The 16377-nt window shown below is 35.0% G+C and overlaps 1 long non-coding RNA gene across 1 annotated transcript; it reads left to right on the forward strand.

The window, feature by feature from the left end:
* The first annotated feature begins 12530 nt into the window (after nt 1-12530).
* LOC145001606 (uncharacterized) lies at nt 12531-13679 on the forward strand. The gene is made up of 2 exons (XR_013661655.1): nt 12531-12853; nt 12946-13679. It is a non-coding gene; the product is annotated as an uncharacterized LOC145001606 (long non-coding RNA).
* The last annotated feature ends 2698 nt before the right edge of the window (nt 13680-16377 follow it).

Below are 16377 nucleotides of genomic sequence, written 5' to 3' on the forward strand. Positions count from 1 at the left end.
ATTATATACATCTTATGGTTTTGTATATGACAATGTCACAAAATGGAAAATGTTATGAATGGTTACCACCATCTACTTATCTATGCTATAGGTAAATTGATTTTTAAAATAGCAATGTACTTTTTTATGTTATTTACCTTTTTGATAAATTCTTAGTCGAATTTGTAACTACTTTTATTGAATATAATTCAAGCCCCCTTAATCATTCGCTTATGTCCCTTAATATCCATCAAAACACAAACATTACTTTCTAATACATACTGAAAAAGAAAAAAATAAGACCCTGATCAAAACCGAACCCCGCGGAGCGGGGTACCCCAGCTAGTTGGATTTAAAATAGAGCTTTCTTTACCATGCTAGCCCAAATTTTCGGTATTGGATTTAAAAATAATGATATAAAAGTCACGGGGAAAAAAATTTCTTTACCATGTTAGCCCAAATACCCAGTTAATTGGACAAGTTTTGCTGATATATGCTCTAACATCAGAAATTGATCTGATTTTGAAACAAGATTGATGATAAGCTCGCAAGATCGAAATGGGATCATCAGATTTATGTGCTATCCAATCATTTATTTAGTAAAAAACTCTAAGAAGAGTGTAATCAGTCAACGAGGGTTGGAAATCAGAGCATCGTAGCAGAGCAACCACGTACAGAGCATCGTCACTTGACACATCGTTACCTAGGTGATGTACTACTTCTGGATTCTGGCTTCGTATCGGGTGTTCTTCATGTTCATCTAATCTATTATTAGATTAGGGCTATTAATCTCTCTACTGATCGATGAGTCTTTATCTCTTAGTTATGAATGGTATGGATGTAAAATGTTAGATTTGGGGTATAATAAGGCTTGGAATTCTGAGAATTGTGTAAAACACTTTCAGATTAAAGCATTTGGGTGGTACTCCCAATATTCTTTAATCGGATAAGACTCAGAGGGACAAGAACTTGGAATGCTTTGATGATTATTTCGTTGTACCAGAAAATGAGACCAAAAACGAATTTATGATCTTTGTATGAAAATTATCATATGACAGTTTCAAACTATCATAAACTGTAAAAACTGACATAAAACGGAAGTTTGGATAAGGGTCAAACAATGGTCAATTCTCTGAGTATACGTTTTTCTGATGCATTTTTTATATAGCAACATACCGTATATAAAAAAAATTCACGCTGACCTAGCAACTCGACCCTAGCCATGGGCTTTGCCCCTTGGACCCCGCCAGGGGCTACCACCCCTTGGACCCCGCTCCCAGGGGCGCTGCCCCCGGACCCTCGTTCCTTTAGGGGCTTTGCCCCTAAATGACAGTGTACTTTGAAAACTTGATCAAACTTAAACAAGTGTGTACTCTACACCTTCCTTACTTGTTTAATATTTATCAAGATCACCTTTGGTCAACAAAGTAATCTCATTACAGTTAAATAATATTGATGATAACAAATCACCAACAAACCTCCCCCATTTAAGTGTAATCTTGATTAATTTAAAATGAAACATAACACCAACAAACTAATGCATAAATGAAATATCGTGACGATTGAATTTCACCTTAGTATATTACACAATCCAAATATTCGAATATCAGGGTGTCACTAAGGATTGAACCCTTTCTATCCATATTGAATATATGAAGATAATACACACAACAATTTACATTCTAATAAGTTCTAACTTGACACTATATTTTACTAGCTTGTGTCCTATCCTTCAATAAGCATATCAAAGCCAAGTCCTAACTTCTTGAAGCAGCTAAACTTCATGCTTATATAGGTAGTCCTTTTATTCTTGCACCTGCAAATGCAATTTTTCAAAAGAACTATTAAGAATATAAATTCAACCTCCTTTACTTGCAGTATTGAACACATACCTTTGGATGATGATAATAATGTGTTCCAATCTTCAAATACCAAGCTTTCCACATTGAATTCAACATCTAAGATCACATTAGATGGGAATTGGGTATCTCAATATAAAAGATTTTTTAAGTGGACTTTAAACCCATCCCTACAGCCTCCTTGTGCACAAGATCTCTTGCTAACCCTTTGGTTAGATGATCGGCTAAATTCAACTGAGTTCTTACAAACTCCACAGATATCACACTAGTCATGATGAGCTCGCGAATCATGCTGTGTCTAACACCTAAATGTCTAGACTTTCTGTGACAACCCAAAGTTATTCCGTTACATTACCCCGTTACCGTTAACGGAATATTCCACTGTATAAAAGTTCCATTAATTAGAAGTCGCCAATTAAATAAATATTTCATTTATTTATTTCGTTAAGTCGTGATAAGAGAAATAAAAACTCATAACACACATTTCCATTTAATTGGAAAAAGTTAGTTTTTATTATTATGACCACTAAATCGGGTGCGACCTAAAGCCCCGTTAAACGATAGTATCGGGTAGAATATCACTGAGCTCCAACTCCCCCCCCCCATATATAAGGGGGAGTAAAATCCATTTGAGCCTTTTCCACCCTCTCACTCTATACTCTCTCTCTAGACTCGTTTTTGACCCGAATCTGCAACCAAACGCTTCCAAATCGTAAGTCCGCTTATCCTAGCTTTTTCTAAACATTATGATTTGTGTTTATAGCTTAAAATTCAACCATGTAATCTGTTGAAAAGGAGTTCACGGCCTAAGATCCTCCTTAGGTCGTAAACCCCTTAAATGTGGCCAAAATGACCCGAACTTGTCCCATTAAGCATAGGAACCAATTAAGGAATTTGTCTAGGAGTGTTTAATCATCAAAACATAGGATTTTAGGGCATAAAACAGAGTTTACGGCCCAAGTACATGCTTAGGCCGTAAACACCTCTAAACCTTGTCAAAATGCCCTAAAAACACTCCCAAACCACCCTTAGGCTTAACACATGAATTAGGGGCTTGCTATTTCAGGTTTAGAACATTTAAACACAATGAATTGAAGGGGTAAATGGAGTTTACGGCCCAGGCATGTACCAAGGCCGTAAACACCCCCAAACATGCCCAAATGATAGTTTTAATTCCCCCAAATAGCCTCACACTTCATTATAAATTACTAGAAGGATATTAGGGGCTTGAAACTTCAATAAACTCAAAGAATGAGAGTTCACGGCCGTGAACTCCCTTAGGGATGGTTCATAGGCCGTAAACTCCCTAATGAAGCCCTTAAAGACCTTAAACTCACTCATGCCTTTTGGATTTGGACCTAGAATAATTCCATGAACAAGTTAGAAGCCTTAAAACACACTAGAACCCCTCACCATGAGTTTACGGCCGTAAACTCATGGTGAGATGTCCCTAGGCCATAAACTAAGCTTTGGGAGGTTACTCTCAGAGAGTAAACTTCCTTCATAAGCCATACACACCTTTAGACGCTACCCGGGACACCCCAAACACTTAACCAAAGTGTTTTCCGCTCCTTTGAGTGTGTATATGTGTTTAATTAGTATTAAATATACTAATTTTATGTGAACATATGTTTTCATATGTTAAATAGGTCATTGAGTGTGTTTGAGTCTTTACGTAACACCGAACACCCAACTGGCACCTCCGTCGGACCTACTTACACCAGGTGAGTTCATACCCCTGAATGAACCTTTTAAATGTTTTTACATGTTTTATAGGGGGGAATACAAGTTAAACATGTCAGTTATCATATAAATCATATGTGATTGATAACCCACATGCACAAGAATTTACCACACGGTAAACTGTTTTACCGAGTAGGATACTACAAATGGTTTTTCTAAAATGTTTTCATTTGTTCATAAATCTTACTTATACTTTTTTTATCAAAGTTCATTTTAAACTGGTTTATAAAGGTTCCAAAGATTTCTACAGGTTTTCAAACTTATTTTACCAAAGAATACCAAAATGTGATTTTCCTAAGTATAAAGGTTTTCCAATGTTTTCGTCAAATTTCTCTTCCACGTCGTATACTTATACTTGTTAGTTATCGCTGCTTCGCTTTCACTTATTGTAAACTTCTACTTGATAACGCTTTCACTTCTTGATACGCTTATACTTGTTATTGCCTCTATTTCGCTTATACTTGTAGTCACTTATACTTGTTAGACGCTTCTACTTCATCAGTTGTCGATTTCACTTCGTGATACACTTATACTTAGTGCACTTATACTTCACGATTCGATTATTCCACACTATTTGCTCACACTGTATGATTCAGGTATTCGCTCACACTGTATGATTCAGTTATTCGCTCACACTGTATAATTTAGTTATTCCACACTATTCGCTCACACTGTACGTTATACATCACGATGCGTTTCCACTTGTTACATACTCAATCGTAGTTAGATGTATGTCTGTACTTGTATAGGTGCATATAAATAATGATTGAAGGACTTAGGAAGGTTTGTCCGCCCTATTTCCTTTTCTTCGTTGAGATGTGGTTTGGTGGGATCGGATAGCCGTCCGAAGGTCGTTTGGTTCATTTGTTGTATGTTATGTATACAAGTATAGACATATAGGTTTACATTAGTCAGTCTAGTTATGAGTCTCTATCTCTAGTTCAACACTTACATATGAAACCCACTACCCACTATTTGGGATGCATCTTCGGGACACGGCCTTCTCCGTTGTCTAGTTGGTAACCAGAGTCTCCTGTAGAGAGAGCGGACATTCTGTGTATAGATCTATACGGGATTGACACCCCCGCACCCTGACTGCTAGCTATAGTCCACGGCCCACCAAGCCAAGGGGTGACAAATGTCATAATTTATAGACACTTGTAGGGCGTCAGGTACTCTAGTGTCGGTTAGTATGGTTACGAGTATCCCAGGTTGCCTTATAATTCATGGCCTTAAGGTAACAGTATTTCACCGGCAATTTACATTGTATGCTGGTAACTCATTTTCAGAGCACACTGTTTTGACCTTGCAAGATGTATCTTCATTTGATACCGTCTGCGGTCTGTATTCTCTGTTTTGACCTTGCGAGATGTATCTTTCATTTGATACTGTCTGCGGTCTGTATTCTCTGTTTTGACCTTGCAAGATGTATCTTTCATTTGATACTGTCTGCGGTCTGTATTCTCTGTTTTGACCTTGCAAGATGTATCGTTCATTTGATATTGTCTGTGGTCTGTATTCACTGTTTTAGACCTTACCAGCTGTACCTTTCATTTGGTACCTTCTGGAGTCTATGCCTCCATTTGTTAGACGGAACCAAGCGTGTCGTTCGTTCGATACTCCCCTGGAGTCTATGATTCCTTTTCCTTAGTCAGCAGTCCTCACTGCTGAGGCATATGTTATTTCCCTGACTTCTAGTGCTTCCTTTAATAATCAAATTCAGTATTTTGATAATGATAGCGATTAAGGGAAAACTACTTTTTACCACACAACTCCGTCCAGTCTTGGTAGAAGGCTGCTTTTATTAAAGAAAATATAGGATTTTCTGGAAAGAACTCTAACACACTGTGAACTCTTAAACTACTACATTATAAAGTTATTTGAATAAAATGTCACTAATTACTTATGAACTCACCAACAATTGTAAAAATGCTGATACTCACTTTTCAAATAACTTGTATTCTCAGGATAGTATTAGACAGGTACATCCCCGGAGCTGTTGATGAAGATAGCTTAGTACCATGTTGTTCTTATTACATTTGTCTGTATTACTTTGATACCCTGTTATGTAAACTATGTAAAACTATTACTATTAATGCAATGTTTTGTTGTACTTTGATTACTATAATGCATGTGTTGTGATACTTGACATGACGTCATCCACCCCAGAACGTTTCCACCATTCCGGTTTTGGGGTGTGACAGATTGGTATCAGAGCATTGTTTATAGTGAGCTAAGTATATCAATTCATAAAAGATATACAGCCTATAAATACAAAGGGATAAAACACTCTGACCAAGAATTATACTTTAAAATATAACCATATTTTACCAAAGTATAAGAACATCCAGAATCTAAACACTCGAACACAAGTATCACAAGCAGAACAAGAATAAAAGTCTCCGAATGTTGAGCAGTACAGTCAAACCTGGGCAGTTATGTAATCGTACGCTGGAATAAATGTAACCTGATCAACTACATTTATTCGAGATGCGATGAACGTGTGCTTAGGAGTGATAGTGGTGTACAACAAGTCTGAAACTTACCAACTAGGAATGCTAGAGCCAAACATAAAGTTAAAATACTATAGGAGTATTTTAGAACACTAAAAGACTCACATTAATCCCATAATCATATTCAGAAGATATGAAAACAAACAAGAAATTAAAATACCATAGGGGTATTTTAGGATACATAGATAACCCTGTGTGAAGAACTAAAAAGATCCTTATTGATATACCTACAACTACAGAGGGTATACTCCCAAGGTTATATATAATAAGGATCCCATAGGCTAAGAATGTGTGGTTTCGCTCTACTTCCTTTTCCTCGTTGGGATGTGGATATAGAGTAGTATCATATATTCGAAGGCCTATCGGATCTAAGCTATATATGATTTGTATACCCTATGTAATCGTAGAAGGACTCGATATGGATCATCCAGTGAAATGTTAATAATCTCTTAGGACTCTTTAGACATTTCCATTCTCACATGAACCCTGTAGAAAACCCTATCCACTTCAGTGCCTGACAGACGAGTTGATTCAGACCCAGAAGAGGTTCATTGAGAAGATTTCCAGTTCGAAAATAAATGAACTGGTTTGAGACTTTTGAATTCACCAAGTGCCTATATCTTTTTAGGAACATCCGTGAGAAACTCGCCTAAACTTCCGAGATTTCCAATCATCCATCATGAAGTGATGACACCCAGAGATGGATTCGGAAGTAAGGCGGAGTAGAAATTCAATATGTCTTCACAAGAGAAGAACCTTAGGTAACTACCCGAAGGAAACCAACGTCGATACCAGTCAAAGATACGAGGCAGACAGAGGGAGCCGGCACATGGAACCCGAGAAGTGTCTTACCCTCGTGTTCGTCACGCTAATACACCCTTAAAATAATACAATTTAGTGAGTTAGTGGTTACACTACTCACGCTATGTGTTAGGTAAAAATCGTCGTTTCCCGTTGCCAGTCACACGATTAGAGCGAATCCCCACACCTCTATAGAGGTTGTTTAGCCATAACTCTTCATGAGCCTCTCTTTCCGTGGTGTTCGTTCCGAACTGTTCTCAAATCTTTCCAGGACGGAGAGTGAAACCTTTCCCAGTGTAAGGGTAATTTAGTAGGAACGACTCCCATGTTATGGCCTTTTTCCGATACTCACACTCTTACCTTGATTACCAGGACTACATCATAAGGATGTAGGTCGACACTCAGACAACCAGTACTCTAGGCACGGGAAAAATTTATGCCTAATACAGTTAGGACAGATATGTCCATGGTTTAGCCATCGTCTCTCATTTTCATGCGTTCATTTCCGTGTAGGAAAACCATGCCTCCGAAGAAGCGTAACCAATCCACAAGCAAGAAACCTACACTCTTATTCGATGAAGCTACGTTTCAAGCTGCAGTCTCAGCAACCGTAGCTGTTGATGAAGATAGCTTAGTACCATGTTGTTCTTATTACATTTGTCTGTATTAGTTTGATACCCTGTTATGTAAACTATGTAAAACTATTACTATTAATGCAATGTTTTGTTGTACTTTGATTACTATAATGCATGTGTCGTGATACTTGACATGACGTCATCCACCCCAGAACGTTTTCGCCGTTCTGGTTTTGGGGTGTGACACTTTCCATTGTATACTTGACTATAAGCCTTAGCCAAGGTTGTAGCACTATCACATCTGATAGAAATGGTAGATATAGGTTTGGGCCATAATGGAGTTTCATAAATCAAATTCCTTAGCCACTCAACTTCTTTACCAGCAGCAGACAAAGCAACAAATTCAGACTCCATGGTTGAGTTAGTAATACAAGTCTGTTTCTTAGATGCCCAAGAAATGGCACCTCATCCAAGAAGAAACACCCAACCACTAGTAGAGGAGTGATCCTCTAATTTGTTAATCCAGCTGGCATCTAAATAACCTTCTAAAACAGAAGGATATCCACTATAAGTCAAACCATAATTCGTGGTCCCTTTTAAGTACTTGATTACTCTACTCACGGCTTGCCAATGATGTGAACTAGGATTACTAGTATATCTACTAAGCCTTCCCACAGCATATGCTATATCAGGCCTAGTACTAATCATGGCATACATTAGACAACCAATAGCCCTTGAGTATTCTAGTTGAGACACTGGAGATCCTTTATTAGGTAGAAGCTTAAGACTAGGATCTATAGGAGTGCTAACAGGAGAACAATTCTCAAAGTTAAACTTTTTCAATATCTTCTCAATATAATGAAATTGAGAAATTGAAATCCCATTGTTTCCTTTTCTAATTCTTATACCAAGAATTTCTTCAGCTTCCCCCATGTCTTTCATATCAAAACTGGATGATAAGAATTTCTTGGTTTTATCAACTTCTTCTAAATCAGTACCAAAAATCAACATATCATCTACATATAAGCAAATCGTGACTCCTTTACCAGAAGTATCAAATTTGCTATATACACACTAGTCAGCTTGGTTTAATGCAAAACCATTAGACAAGACAACATCATCAAACTTTTGATGCCATTGTTTTGGTGCTTGTTTCAAACCATATAATGATTTCTTCAACTTGCACACTTTGTGTTCATTTCCAGGCATCACAAACCCTTCAGGTTGTTTCATGTATATTTCCTCATCCAAGTCACCATTCAAGAATGCAGTTTTCACATCCATTTGGTGAATCACAAGATTATGTATAGCTACAAGAGCTAATAATAATCTAATAGTAGAAATTCTGGCAACAGGAGCATAAGTATCAAAGAAATCAATGCCTTCCTTTTGTCTAAAGCCTTGGATAACCAATTTGGCTTTATACTTATCTATTGTGCCATCCACCTTCATTTTTCTTTTGAGGATCCATTTACATCCTAATGCCTTGCAACCAGGAGGTAAATCAGCCAATACCCAAGTATTGTTATGCATGATAGAATCAATCTCATCATGAATTGCCTCTTTCCAGAAATGTACATCCCTAGAAGTCATAGCTTCACTGAAAGTCTTTGGATCCTCTTCAATATTAAAACAATATTGATGTTGAGAAATAGTCTCATTCCTTGTTCCTTCAACTAAATATAGTTGAAAATCAGATCCAAAAGACTTAGCTTTTCTAGCTCTAGTGCTTTTCCTAGGTTCGGGTACAAAACTTGCACCACCAGAAACATCTTCAGCTTGAGTAGCACTCTTGCTGGAAGATTGATGAATCATGTCCCTTGGTCTACGTATAGATGTAAATCTTTCTTCATCAAAAATAGCATCTCTTGACTCTATCACTGTGTTTACAGACACAGAGTCATTAGATTCTAAAACATAGAATCTATATGCTTGGAATGCTCAGCATATCCAATAAAGATACAATCTATACCTCTCTTACCCAACGTTTTCCTTTTGGGTTCAGTGAGCCTTACAACCGCTCTACAACCCCAAACTTTGAGATAACTCAAATTTGGTACCTTTTTACACCAAAGTTCATAAGGAGTATTCTTACTTCTTTTATTTGGAGTTCTATTCAAGATGTAACATGCACTTAACATTGCCTCACCCCAAAACCCTTCACTTAAACCAGAATACGACAACATGGAATTAACCATTTCTTTCAAAGTCCTATTCTTCCCAGCCAGGGGCTCTGCCCCTTGGACCCCGCCAGGGGCTGCCACCCCTTGGACCCCGCTCCCAGGGGCGCTACCCCCAGACCCCCGTTCGTTTAGGGGCTGCGCCCCTAAATGATAGTGTACTTTGCAAACTTGATCAAACTTAAACAAGTGTGTACTCCACACCTTCCTTACTTGTTTAATATTTATCAAGATCACCTTTGGTCAATAAAGTAATCTCATTACACTTAAATAATATTGATGATAACAAATCACCGACATAAAATCGGGGTGGGTGGTAGTCTTTAGTGAACAACTGCTGAGCATTCCGTGGAACCTGTTTTCACCATTAATGTTAAGTTCTATTTCATGATACATACTTAAAATTTACAGTGATGATCAGTAATTAGTTTATTCTTTATTTGTTCTTTTAGTTTCCTTGGAACCAGTAAATGAATCGACCTTAATCTTGGGTTTCTATATGAGCATCTGATTGTGCCCAAAATGTGAAGCTTATGTCTGTGAACACTAACACTCTCCATATCAAAACCAGCAATGAACAAACGGAACTAGCTGCACACGTTGGTAAAACTGACCATGGTCAAATAAGCAGCTGCAACATAATATTATTTGACTGCTGTTGAACTAACGTTGTTGATGTCTTGATGATATGTTTCAATTCAATTTTAGCTTTTGTAGGAAAGGTTAATGCTAAAATCACCGGGGATTAAGTTGTTGGATTGTTTTGGATGAGCGAAAATGTTTTCAGATTTTCAATAAAACCATAATCTAATAAAACCATAATCTACTACACTGTGTGATAATGTGTATTATGACTTCAATGATAATTCATTTGTATAAATGCAAAATGGTTACACAATGACAATTTGTCTTTATTATAGTCATAATAAAGAGAAAATTGCAAATTTAGCCGAATATACTAATTATTTTGTGGAAAAAAAAAAAAAAAACCTAAATTACAAAATTAGCATTTAAAAACATACAAGTGCCTAAAGCACATATGTGCTTTAGGCACTTGTACGTTCGCAGATGGAACATACCATTTGCGATTTTGTGTATTCCATCATTGATTTCGTAGACATTTAGTATAAAAACATTTTTTTTATTTTCACTATATTTTTTAGACAATTCTCTCTCTCACCGGTTAGAAGGCAAACCAAATATTTATATATATTTTTTTAAAAAGGTTTTAACCAAATTTTCCAACGAAATAACAACATAAATGATAATTTCTTGAAAAACATTATATATAATAAGGTTGTTTTATAATCAAACCTTATCAATTTCATAGTTAAAAAAAAAAAACAAAAACAAAAAAATAAAAAACAACATAAAATCGCAGGTGAAAACGAGAGGAAACCGCAGATGGACTATGTCCATCTGCGATTTTATGTTGGAAAAGGTATATATATATATACAGCGAAAAAAAATAAAAATAAAAATAAAAAACCACCTGCGAACGTACAAGTGACTAAAGTACAAACGTTCTTAAGTCACTTGTACGTTCGGAGATGGGAAGGCGAAATTGCAGATGGCTTATACCCATCTGCGATTTTAGTAGCTAAAAATGCAATTTTTTTTTTGGCTATTTTCCACAAAGTAATTAGTGTATTTGGTTAAATTTGCAATTTTGTCCATAATAAATAATTATAAGTGGGTGCCCTCAAATTGGTGGCGACTTCGTGGGGCATACAATATTTAATTTCCATGAAATTAGAACCAAATTGAAGAATTGGAATTAATTGCCCCAAATTAGTTAGACGTTCAAAGACGTACAAGTCTTGACAATTTGTCTTTACTATAGATATCTTTTTCCCATTTTGTGTTATTTTTCATAGAAAATTGAATGTATGGCGCTGTAAATCATTCTCAAGAACATCAAAGAACAACCATATTTAGCTGTGTAAAGAACAATTAAGAGTGAAACTACTAATATTAATTGCATGTATACACAATGACAGGAATGAGTGCACTTGCATTATGTTTTTGTCCATTGCTCTTACTTTCTTGCAAAATACTGAGTTTTAAACAAATTTGAAACTTGGGTAGGAAATTATAAACTAGAGAAGCTATGAAGTTTAGTTGATGGCTAATTACTCATTGTCTAATTTGTTCTTCTAACAAGTATCATGGTGAGTAAAATGAACGTTTTATTGCATATACTTTTATGTATTTTTAAATTCAATGTAAGTGTCCAACATAACCCTTTTATTTTTACTATATCAAGAGGTAATCAACTATGAAATGGTCCCCATAACCTGGTATAACCTGCTATACCAGGTACGACATGTTACCAACTTTCATTTTTTTCCATTTTGGCCCATGTTTTATTTTTTATTACGAATTTGGTCACTTTTTTATTTTTTATTTTTTTTGTAAAAATTTGCCCCGAAATTGGTTGGATGTGCCAAGTATATAGAGTTAAATAGTGGAGGGGGAATATGAGATTCATGAAATTGGTTACAGTACTAAAATAAACAGTAATATCCTTAATATTTTCATGGGTTGATTTATATTTCATGTCATTAGTTTGCTTGTTTTGTGATTTATATGATATTATTTTGAGTACCAAAAAACATCACAATATGGAAAACCTATGGATAATAAATACAAATTTCCAAGACTTGCAAGTCTTTGGAGGTTTAATTTGTGGCAATTAATTCCTATTATTCATCTTTGATTTTTCTTATAGCTTCGTTCTCATTTTATTGAAATTAAGCATTGCATGCCCCACAAAAGCAGATACCAATTTGAGCCACCCATTTGGAATCATTGTCTTCACAATCACAGTCAAGACTATATAAACCCTCACATGGTAGTTCATATACAACTGCCAAAAATCATTCAGATTTTGATTGACAATATAAATCCTTGTGTTTTAATAATTTTCTCATTTCTCTTGCTCCTCCTTGTGACTACTACAACTGCAAGCCAATTGGGAGGTGATGATACTTATAATGGTGTTAATATGAAAAAGTGTTTGGATAATGAGAGAGATGCTCTTCTTCTTTTCAAAGCTCCCCTTCAAGACCCTTATGGATGGTTCTCATCATGGACAGCTGATGAACATAACTGCTGTAATTGTAGTCTTGTAGTCTTCATCTTTCCTCCAATTCTTTTCATGGAACCATTCCCACTTTCGTTGGTTCTTTGACTCGGTTAAGGTATCTTGATCTTTCCTACAATTCTTTTCATGGAACCATTCCCACTTCTATAACAACTCTGATGCTGTCAAATTTCCTGATTTTCTCAACAGCTTGTCTGGATGCACATCCCTTTCATTACAATCCTTGCAAGCTTCATATAACCAATTTACAGGGCCACTGTCCGATGAGATCCAAAAATTTTCATCACTAAAACACTTGTACCTATCTCATAATCAGCTATATGGAAGTATAAGTGAGAAACTGTGGGAATTACCAATGCTTGAAGAGCTTGACCTTTATTTTAATAATCTTACACTTCCTTCCACATATCACTTGTCTGGCCTTTTTAATGTACGGTATATTGATCTGAGCTCTTGCAAGCTCCAACAGCCTCGCTTCCCTAAATGGATTCAGACACTCAAAAATCTTACCTTTCTTGGCATTTCCAATACTGGAATTTCAGATGTTTGAGGTTTTTTATTGTTGTTGTTCCTATTCCAAGTAAAATAAGTATATTTTTTGGGCCAAAAGTGTAATACATCAGCTATTGAAGAGACCAACATGCTTGGGATGTGGAAAGTCTATCAGCGGAGGCTCAAGCCAACTAAAAGATAGGGGAGCATGATTGTGAGGTGCACGTCGTCATGATTTGATTTCCTAAAAAGACTATTTTTAGTATGGAAGAGTCAAATGGAGGACCTTCAACTTAGGAAGAGCTTTGAAAATAAATTCACGTGGCCATTCGGTGAATACGATCATAATAAACAAATTTTTTTGTGACAAATGATTAGCAAAACACAACAGTGAGAATAAATTTATGTGGCCATGGTTATGTTTTGTTTAATTGTGTGTCTCTAAAAGATAGTCAATAGTCAAAATAAACAATTTTTTTATGTGATAAATTATTAGCAAAATACCACAGTGAAAACAAAATTCATGTTGTCCTTCGTTGAAAGACAATCACTAAAATAACTAAAATGTTTGTCTAAAAAAGGTTTACGACCACAATATTAGATAAAATAATTTATTACAACAACAAAAATCCATATCCAATTGCCACACTTAGGGGTGTTAATTTATGACACGACACGACAAAATACACGAAACGAAACAAAATCGGGACGAAAGCAAAATTTGAATTTGTGTTCGTGTCAAGATTAAAAAGCACGATATTGTGTCATGTCGTGTTCACATTCATAAATCGACACGAAATTGACACGAGTAAGCATGTGGCTGTCGTGTTTTTAGTGTTTGTCGTTTTTGTCTTGTTATATATCTTTAAGTTATATCAAATTTTTGTTGGGTTATAATACCTTTAAAGAAATCATTTTGATGAACCTTGAGTAGAAGTACATACGTATCTTAGAAAAACAGTTAAACACAACCCATCTCAAACAAGCATGTCCTTCCGAACAAAGATAGTTCCTTAAAAGAATGAGATTATTTTGATAAACAAAGTCAATCCAAATATTAAAAAAATAGAGTAAAGATAAGGATTTTGATATCAAAATCCATATCCGGAGTTTAAGATATCTGAAATTTCGGATATAGGTTTAGATTTTGGTAAAGTCGTGCATGCAAAATGAGATCTTCACCATAAATATAAGTGACAAAGGGAAATAATCTTCAAATGATCACATTTCATTAACTACCCTTTTTAGAGCATCCATAATATGGTATCTTTTTGGTGAAGTTTTAATGAAAAACTTCAAATGAGAACTTATTTTATCTTCACAATATGAGGTTTTCAATTTGCTTACCCATTTTTTTATCTTTTTATTGTTGTTTGTATAAGTTGTCTATTTACAGTTGGTTGAAAATCTATAGAACCTACCATATGTCCATATCCAATAGTTTTTTTCAATTTTGAAGAGTTTTTTGGTATGAGAAACTTCAAAAAAAAAAAAAAAAAAAAAAAAAAAAAAAAAAAAAAAACTTATGTTTTCCTTGCTCTTGGTTCTTAATGGGGAACTTATGACAACCAGAACCCTCATATAGCCTCTAAAAGTATTATGGGAAGTAAGAAACATTGTTACAAAGATACATCATAGAACAATTATAAAGCTAGAAGAATGTAGATTATTATAGAATCGCAAGTCACCTAACAATGACAATCACAAAATCATATATACATAATACCCGTCCAAACATCACTATAACTTCTTCTTGATAGAAATTTCGTTCGCAACAATTAAGGTGTTAAAAGAACTAAAGTTTCAACGAATTGTTCAACAAGATATTCATGTATGTTCGTTCAACAAAAAGATTCATTTATTTAATAAACGGTTATTGTTAGAAAAGCTCCATTATTATGGCCTAATTTATGGAAAAGCCTCAAATTATAACGTTTGAACAAAAAAGTCTCGATTACCGAATAAAAAATTCAAATCAACCCATCCAAAAATCAAAATGTTTATTATTATCATTAATATATATTAATATCATCCTATTAGTATTTTTGTTCTTATTTTTATTACTTTTATTTGCATCATGTATTATCATCGTTAGCATTAACTACTCAATTTTAAAGGTAATAAAAACTGACACTACATAAAATAAATGGGTTTGGTAAAAGATTTCAACCAGTTTTAATAAACTAAAATAAGTTGCCATGCATATTTTACCCATAATATCTATATATTTGTATTTTTTACCTATATCAACAACTTTACTTTACTTTTTACCCATAATAATAACACACTTACATTTCACTACCAATATAGGTAAACGTACTTTGTTATACATTCCTATAATCCTATCATCCTTTAAAATTGCAACTATAATGGACAAAGAAATTAAGCATGTCACTATTTTTTGTAAAAGTGATGTAACTATGTTGATATTATGGAACTACATATTGCTATTATCAGTAAAAAAAAATAAGTATTCAACTATTATGGGTAAAAAATGCAAGTACATTGTAATTATGGGTTAAAAAAATAAATACATTTGTTGGTGATTTGTTTCACTAATGTGATTTAAGTGTAATGGGATTACTTTTGTTGACCAAAAGTGATCTTGATAAATATTAAACAAGTAAGGAAGGTGTGGAGTGCACACTTGTTTAATCTTATTCAAGATTAAAAGTAGACTGTCATTTAGGGGCGAAGCCCCTGAACGAACGGGGGTCCGGGGGGAACGCCCCTGGAAGCGGCGTCCAAGGGGCAGCAGCCCCTGGCAGGGTTATATTGCTGTATTGAAAATGCATCAGAAATCCAAATTTAGAATATTTGACCCGTTTTTGACTTGGTATTAATTCTTGTAGAAAACTCGGATTTATGACAGTTTGTTGACTATTGCCAAACTGTTTTATGACAGTTTTGACAGTTTTCAGACAAAGAAGGTATTTAACCGATTTTGGTCAGTTTTTTCTGGTACTTACGAAAATTCATATACTCATTCTCTGTTCTTTTCTCTTCTGAGTCTTATCCAATCAAAGATTAGGGAGTACCACCTAATACTTTGATTTGATAGTGAAATCACAATTCTCAGAATTTCCAAAGCTATTTTATCCTTATTATCTTACAACATTAACCATATCG

This window comes from Lactuca saligna, chromosome 6 (genome assembly GCF_052625555.1).
Source record: "Lactuca saligna cultivar CGN05327 chromosome 6, ASM5262555v1, whole genome shotgun sequence".
NCBI lineage: Eukaryota > Viridiplantae > Streptophyta > Magnoliopsida > Asterales > Asteraceae > Lactuca > Lactuca saligna.